The sequence below is a fragment of the Papaver somniferum genome, chromosome 6 (genome assembly GCF_003573695.1).
Source record: "Papaver somniferum cultivar HN1 chromosome 6, ASM357369v1, whole genome shotgun sequence".
Classification (NCBI taxonomy): domain Eukaryota; kingdom Viridiplantae; phylum Streptophyta; class Magnoliopsida; order Ranunculales; family Papaveraceae; genus Papaver; species Papaver somniferum.
The window spans coordinates 64,712,591-64,720,684 of record NC_039363.1 but is presented as its reverse complement, the minus strand read 5'-3'; the positions used below and the strand labels follow the sequence as shown (position 1 = coordinate 64,720,684).

General features: G+C 37.7%; 1 long non-coding RNA gene across 5 annotated transcripts; it reads right to left on the bottom strand.

Moving 5' to 3' along the window:
• Nucleotides 1-492: 492 nt before the first annotated feature.
• Nucleotides 493-2,606, bottom strand: LOC113287800. 5 transcript variants are annotated; one of them, XR_003330326.1, is made up of 4 exons: nucleotides 2,519-2,606; nucleotides 1,838-2,095; nucleotides 1,098-1,450; nucleotides 493-682 (listed from the first exon to the last, which is right to left on the bottom strand). It is a non-coding gene; the product is annotated as an uncharacterized LOC113287800 (long non-coding RNA). The 5 variants fall into 5 exon arrangements; XR_003330327.1 differs by having other exon boundaries at nucleotides 1,037-2,095; XR_003330323.1 differs by having other exon boundaries at nucleotides 1,098-2,095.
• Nucleotides 2,607-8,094: the final 5,488 nt, after the last annotated feature.

Below are 8,094 nucleotides of genomic sequence, written 5' to 3'. Positions count from 1 at the left end.
CACTCTTTTAATCAACTTTTAAGCAACACATGTATTTTGAGCAAGTGATTAATATGAGGACCTAAACCCCAACACTGGGATGACGGAGAAAGTCATATTTCATGCGAATGGTAATTATATTTAATTTTTTTTTATGACTTTTTACATTAATTTAATCATTTTATGGTTTTTCTTAATTAATTGTGAAGTCGTATGATGATGTATGCTTGGTCTAAGTGCTTTTGATGCATCAAGCTAGTGATTTACGGTTAATCTTTTTAAAATCTACCCTAATTAGAGTCAATAAACTAGAGCTATAATTGTCTAAGAATTGATTGTTGAACCACATGATATGAGGTTTGGTGGAACCTGAGTCTCAGTAATCTCTCGACATTGTGACAAACCTTGTGTATATATTTTCTTTATTTTTATTGTTTTTTATTTTTAAATCTGAAATCAGTCTCAACATTTTTATTGTTTTCTATTTTTAAATCTGAAATCAATCTCAACAAGTCCGAGAAACGAACACTTTACTTACCACTACAAAATTACATCAGTATCCTAGCCAACAGTCACAACATTGAGCAAAGCATTCACATGCACATATACTCATTCTGGCTGATGATAACCCCTCAATCGGCAGCAGCAACATGAATACCATCTACGCTTCCGCTTAAACCCAACCATGCGTGGCAGATATCACCTGTAGCATATTTTCATATAGATCAGATGGATAACAAATATTCGACAATAATAGCGGTACTCGTGCTGAACAACAATGGTAAAAGGTGTCAGGCATAGTGAGTTGGGACTACAATATGATGGTGATTGTGCAGTTGAAGCAATATACATGCATATTAAAAATGCAGAAGGGAGTCGTTGGATACTAAAAACCGTAATCCTTCTTGATCAATATGAATAGTAAAAAACAATTAGACCTTAATTTTTTAATTGTTGTTATGAATCACTTGTGAAATATCGACGAGAATCCCATATTTGTCTTGGGATATAAATTGTATATTAGTATGAACATAACACATGGAAAAACTGCTAGTACCTTAGCTAATCGAGTTAAAGGCACACAAAACTGTAGTTTTAGATGATACGGTACAACACACCTGTAGTAGGCATCAACCCAAGAATGGTCAAATATGAATTCTCCATTAGAGTTGCTGCAAATCCAAATTAAGATAGCTGATCTCTGAAGACGTTGAGCTTTTTATGATAAAAAGGAATAATACCTAAACTTTCGGGGCCAAATTTGTTCAAACTCATGATGACATCATGATGCCACAAGGATCAGTCACTATGCCTGAGACAGAAACCGATAGTTTTTGAGGATTTAATCTCGGGATTCAAGCAACAATATATACCTCATAGCCACCATATTCTGGATCCGGTTCGACCACAGTATTTCAGCAAAAACACAAATATGAGAAGACCTTCCTTTCTCCGCCCCACAGCAACCTGTCTGCTCCTCAGCCATCATGAGAACATGCAGATGATCATTCATGAAATTGATACTTTAGGCATGCGTTTATTTCCACAAGCACTACCAAATATATCTTATAAGGAGACATGTACTACCATGGTAGAGTTAGAAGATGAAAACTTATTATAGTGTTCGTTCTAATGCATCAAATTCTAGAAATGGAAGTGTATGAGGAGAAGTGGTAAATGACTTATATATATTACAGTAGGTTAGTTTGGAGCTACAACATAAAGTTGTTGTTGCGAACTTGTCAATATAAGATGACAGGACCAAATATACATTAAAATAACTACAAAACGCTGCCTTCACCAAGAGGAATTATTATAAATAAATGTAGAAGCATGATAGGATTTGAAATCAACTGACCAAGATACTGCATTATATCATTCGGCAAATTCATTGCTTGTGTGATAGATTTAGCTTTGAGGCGGAACAACTGATACACCATCTTGGCAAATTCAACCACATATATGGATTTTGACATTTTTAGAAGCATATTCACACCACCGTTGTACATGGTTTATCGCCTGACAGATCGCTAAATCTTCCACCGGACTAGAAAATAACATTAACCACATCGTTGTCGTCACCACCTAACCGTTCATATAAACATTCTTTCAATACCTGCTATATCAATATACAAATCAAAATACAATGCATTGGCTTAATAATATGGGGGTTTTACAACCTAACTACACAGACCAAAAACCAAATAATGAAGGATGGATTTCTGGTATGGGGATTTTACAAATTTATTTGTATCTAATTTCTTGCACCTTATAGTCAATCGATACGGGGTATTACAACCTAACTACAGAGACTAGAAACCAATCTAGGAAGGATTGACAAACACAATATCAGTTTGACCTCTTCAAAATATATTTAATTCGATAGGAATAGATCAATTTTTCTTTCAGTTTCCAAAGAAAAACGATCAAATTTGATTGAGTTCCCTCAAATCTAAAGGAGAAGATCGAAATTATGGTTTTAAACAAGAAAAAATTGCTATCAAACAGGAAAAAAATAAATGGAAGTAAATACTCATACCATCCGGATTTGATACATTAACCTTGCATAAGATGAAGATGAAAGAAGAAACCAAGATAAATGGAAGAAATAAGGAGGGGAAAAGAAGATAACCCCACAGTGCTCTATTAACTCGACCAGGGAGGATAAATTGGTCAATTTCTTAATAACTCACTCGCCGATCCAAGTGATTCTCAACACGCACATTGTTGTCAAGTTTATGAAGAGTTAAACAATATTTGCACCTTTTCACGGAATAGGTAATTTTCTAGAGCTTCACTCTTACTATTAAAATTAAGCGGCAATTACAGGAGGGTAAGTAATACCCAAGAAGTCATCCATTACAATTTGATTGATGCATTGTGGGATTGTATGTATTAGAGCATTGCTCGATCGAACTCGCATGTGTTGATATTTCAAGCATGTTTGTCAATGTTAGTGATCAAAACTATAAGTCTTGATTTCTAGTCTATTATAGCTAAGTCTCGGACTAGGATAAAAAGTGTAGTCGAGCTCAAGAACTCCATGACGATCATCATACAAGACGAAGAACTACTCAAGGAACTGGTGGAACTTCATTGACTAAAAGGTATGTGGAGACTTGAACTTATCTATCACTCAAAAGTCTATTTACTCTATCTCCTATCTTGAGACAAAATTCATTTTGCTATATAGACTTTGATTATACACATTTGTTATTTCGAGTCGAGTTTATCTCGCTTATTTATTTCTCGAAATATGTGTTGGTAAGCTTTCGCTTTGGCCAAGTTCATCTTTACCTAGTGACGAAAGTCATATTATGTTTCAATTACTTGAAAATGGCTTTGACGAAAAATAGTTTGTGAACAACAACTATATAACGTCCTCTAAGAATGTTTCAGTGATTGAAATGAGAGTTTAGATTATATAACCATTGTTGGATATAAGCATTGTGTAATAACTCATACATGTATAAATCCTTATTCCTTGAACCAAAGTATGCGTACTTTGCTGCTCAGGAAAACCGGAACAGAGTCCGCGAACCCAGTCCGCGTACTGTCGGAGGTTCTCTTCCCGAGAAAATCTGCTGGAGTTTGTGAAATGTTTACAAATTTATTCCGGGTACTTAAGTCCGCATACTTAGGTTGGTTATTTTCTAAAAACGATTATTCGTGAACTTATACTTATATAAACTAAGGAATGCGATTTGCAAACCGTGGCTATAAAGTTCATGAATCGATTCGAGTGAATCAAATCGTTTTTGCTTCGATTGTGTCTTGTATACTTCTATAAGATCTAAGCAATTGAACAACTCTCTAACTAGTTCATCTGAGTCATTTGAACTAGTTATGGTAAAGAAGAATATGGTTGATATGAAAGTGATCATATGGCTAACCATTTAGTTAACTGATGTTGAACCAACGAATGTACATGTTTGGGTACGGTTACACAAACCTAAAACGTGCATTTCATTTGTGTGTAACAAGCTAAATTTTCGATCTAACGGTTGAAAGATATTAGCTTGAATCTAATCAGGTTTTCATCTAACGGTGAATATTGAATACTTTGTTAATAAACTAACATTGATTGCAAACCCTGATTTGAAAGATTATATAATGGAGAACTCTAGCAACTGGGAAAACTAATCCCCACACCTCATGTGTGATACTAGTTTTATAAGCTAGAGTCGATTCTCCTTCAACCTTAGGTTTCTACCGAGACCCGGTAGTTTAACGACTTGAAGACTTCATTGGGATTATGAAGCCAGACCGATACTACTTTCTTGTAGTTGTGTGATCTGATCTTGCTGATTCTATCATATTGAGTGCAATCGTAACAATTGGTTTGAGATTGATATATCCGATAGGAAAGATATAAAAGTAATAACAAACATCTTCGTCTCATCGTTTGTGATTCCACAATATCTTCTTTCGCCGCGTCGATTAAGATTATTGTGAGGTGATTGATAATACTGAGCTTTTCTTCGGGAATATAAGTCTGGTTTATCAATTGGTTCCTGTTCACCTTGATTTATAAAAAGACGGAACAAAAACTCGTAGGTATTTCTGTGGGATCCAGATTTATCTATTACCGTAGTCTTTTCTGTGTGATACATATTTGTTATTGTTTATTAAAGTCTTCGACTTTGGGTCGAAGCAACTCTTAGTTGTGGGTGAGATCAGCTAAGGGAATCAAGTGTGTAGTATCCTTCTGGGATCAGAGACGTGGGAGCATAACTGTACCTTGGATCAGTGTGATATTGATTGGGGTTCGACTACAGTCCAGACCGAAGCTAGTTTATAGTAAGCTAGTGTCTGTAGCGGCTTAATACAGTGTGTGTTCAACCTGGACTAGGTCCCGGGGATTTTATGCATTTGGTTTCCTAGTTAACAAAATTTCTGGTGTCTGTGTTATTTCTTTTCCGCATTATATTGTTTATCTGTATAATTGAAATGTCATAGGTTGTGCGTTTGAATCAATCAATTGGGAAATCCGACTTTTGGTTGTTGATTGTAATTGATTTATACTTGAACATTGGTCTTTGGTACCGTTCAAGTGATTTCTCTTGTATTCAATTAGACTCGCATATTTCCATTTGCTTGAATAAGAATTGAATCGAGAAAGAGAGATATAACTCTTTGATATACTTTATTAAGATTGAGTCTAGTTGATTCTCTTGAACGTATATTGGAGTTAGTCCATACAGATTGATAATTGAAATATTGGGTGTGGTTTTTGTACCCTCGCTTTTTCAGTATGGTCCCAAAATAGAGTTGTAAAGTTCCCTAATTGGTCGTTGTCTGCTGTCAGATTGGACAGTCCGTCCGTCCCTTGATTGCCTTCCCTGTAGTTGTGGTTGACGGTGTAGTGAGGGATCTGACTCATAATTTGTTTGGTTTCAGAGATCATTTCTGAGTTGTACCAAGGAGGATCGGCGTCTGAAGTTAAGAATCGAAGCAGGTTTTCCGAATCAGTTTCCAATTGAACATTTGGCCAGCTTCGTTCTTTTGCCGTTTTGGTCTCTATGAGCATTGCCCAAGACTCAGCTGTGAGGGCGATGGTAATTCCTAGTGGTTGTGCAATGGCCACTAGGGTGTTGGCATAAGCATCCCTATAGATGAAACCTACTCCATCTTTTTCGGGGTGTCCTCGCGCTACTCCGTATGTGTTGATCTTGATCCAGTCAAGATTAGGTTTGATCCATCCTATGAAGATTGTAATAGACATTCGTTCTCCATTTCTTGGGTTCGGGGGAGCTGGTATTCCAGGTAGCACAGGAGGGAGGTTCTCTTGCGCCTAAGAGAACTCTTGTTGAAGAGAGTCATTTAGGCGATGTTACCCGGATTTGGTTGCCTTTGAAGACTAATTTAATCATTAGTAGTTATCCATAAGGACCAGAAAAGGAAGCAAAAGGATGTTTTGACAGAGTGCTGAGTTTTCAATTGTAAAATCCGTGTGATTGTCATTTGGGGATTTGGAAAGTTTGGAAGATTTTGGGTTGTGGTTGAGTGATTGGGGAGTCTTGTGAGGAGAATGTTCCAAGTGGCCACGGCCATTTGACAATGCAGGAGAATGTGGCCAGCAGATTCCGGATCGATACTACATTCTGGACAAATATCGGTATCAATGAGGTGGATATGGTTCAGAACGGTGAAGGTCGGGAAGCCTTCGTTGATTGCTTTCCACAAGAAAATCTGTATTGTTGGAGGACATGGAAGTGTCCACAGAAACTTAGTTGGTGGCAAGGGGCTTTGATGGGATTGATCCGATGAGCTGGCTAAGCAGTGATATCCAGATGATGTGGTGTATTTTCCATATTTGGTGTAAGGCCATATGATTGTATCAGATGAGTTATTTTGGGGGAGGTGGATATTCACGATTCGTTATGTGGGGTGGCAGGAGGTTTAGTTTATCGTGATTCCATGTGAGAGTGAAAGGATTAATGAGATCAACAACTGTCTGGATTGGGTAACGGTTCGCCGGAACCAGGGTGTTATCGAATTGTGGAATCTAGTTTTCGTGAATAAGGATTGTTAACCCATCTCCGATTTTGTGGAAAAGATGTTGTTTGATTGTGGGAATGAGGGATGCTAATTTCCTCCATTGAGGACTGGTTGAAGATGGGGCAGTTGGAGTTCCTAAAAAGAGAGGTTGTTGCCTAAGATATTTCTCACTGCAAAGGCTAGCATAGATTGAATCTGGTTTCTCATGGATGTTCCAGACCCGCTTCATGAGTAAAGCTTTATGATGACCGCTTCTTTTTCGAATTCCCAGACCGCCTTCTGATTTTGTCCTAGTCATCTTATCATAGCCTAGCTAGTGAAGCTTCTTAACCGAGGAGTCATGTCCCCAAAAAACGTTTCTGGTAATATGATCTATTTTCTTATTCACATTAATAGATAGAAGTTGTGCTTGCATTATGTGGTTTTACGCAGAGGTTAGTGAAGATTTTATAAGAGCTAATCTTTCTGAAGGTGTTAGGCACTTCATCATCCATCCCTTTTCCATGCACACTAACCAATTTAGCAGAGGTTCATAAATGTGACGAGGGGATCTTCTGATGAGTGCCAAATAATGTATATATCTATCCCTTTTTGTTAGCATTTAACTCATCTTTTGTGCAGTAATTCTACTTTATCCCATATTCTGTATTTTCATTGTTTTCAAGAATAAATATTTTTCTTACTTAATTTTGCATTTTTAGGTAATAAATAAAGTCTGGATAACTTGCGGAGCGGAAAAGAGCTGAAGAGTGGTGAAAAGCCGGAAGAAATTACGCAAGGAAGCCGCGAAGAATGTTGTGCACAAGACCAAGAGGCTAAGAATGGGCTTGAAGAGGAAGAATTGTTTTTAAAGAAGATATGGGCTTGGCATACCCAAGGCCCAAAATCCTTACCCTCACCCATTTCCACTACCCAAGCCCGTATCGGATTTCAGCCGTCAGATTGGATCATCTCAACATCTAACGGTCGCTCCCTTGCTGTTCATCAAAGTTTGATACATCCGCTTCACACCACAACACCTAACTCCATCTTGAGCCGTCAGTTTCGTTGTGCTTATACATCCAACGGTCGCTCAATATCAGCCTCTCTTAACCGTCCGATTCAATTCAGTCTCATGCATCACACGGTCTCATCTCGCTGGACATCAAGAATGATATGTCCGCTCAACACCGAAACAACCCTAGGATATATAACCCAAAATGAAACCAAAAACCTAATCACTTCTCCACTTCGCCTTCTCTCTCTCGCCATCTTCTCCTCCACACCCGACAGTTGCAGACACCATGTTGCCGTACCACCACCAACTCTCCACTGTCACTACCAAATACCACATCATCACAACCACCCTATCTCTCTACCTATCTATTCCATCAAGCTCTCCCCTATTCTAATCCCTAGGTAAGAGACTGATGAGATAGATCGAGCTAGAGAAGCTAGAAAAGGCATGGGAATGAAGCTACAATGTCAGAGGAAGAATGGGTCGAGTTTAATTTGATGTTGCTACATCAAATCAGGTAAAAATCGAGAACCCTAACTTCTGTCAAATTTGAGAAATTTTACCAAAACCCTAATTTCGACTAAGAGAGAATTGAGAAGAGAGAGTAGGTAGAAATA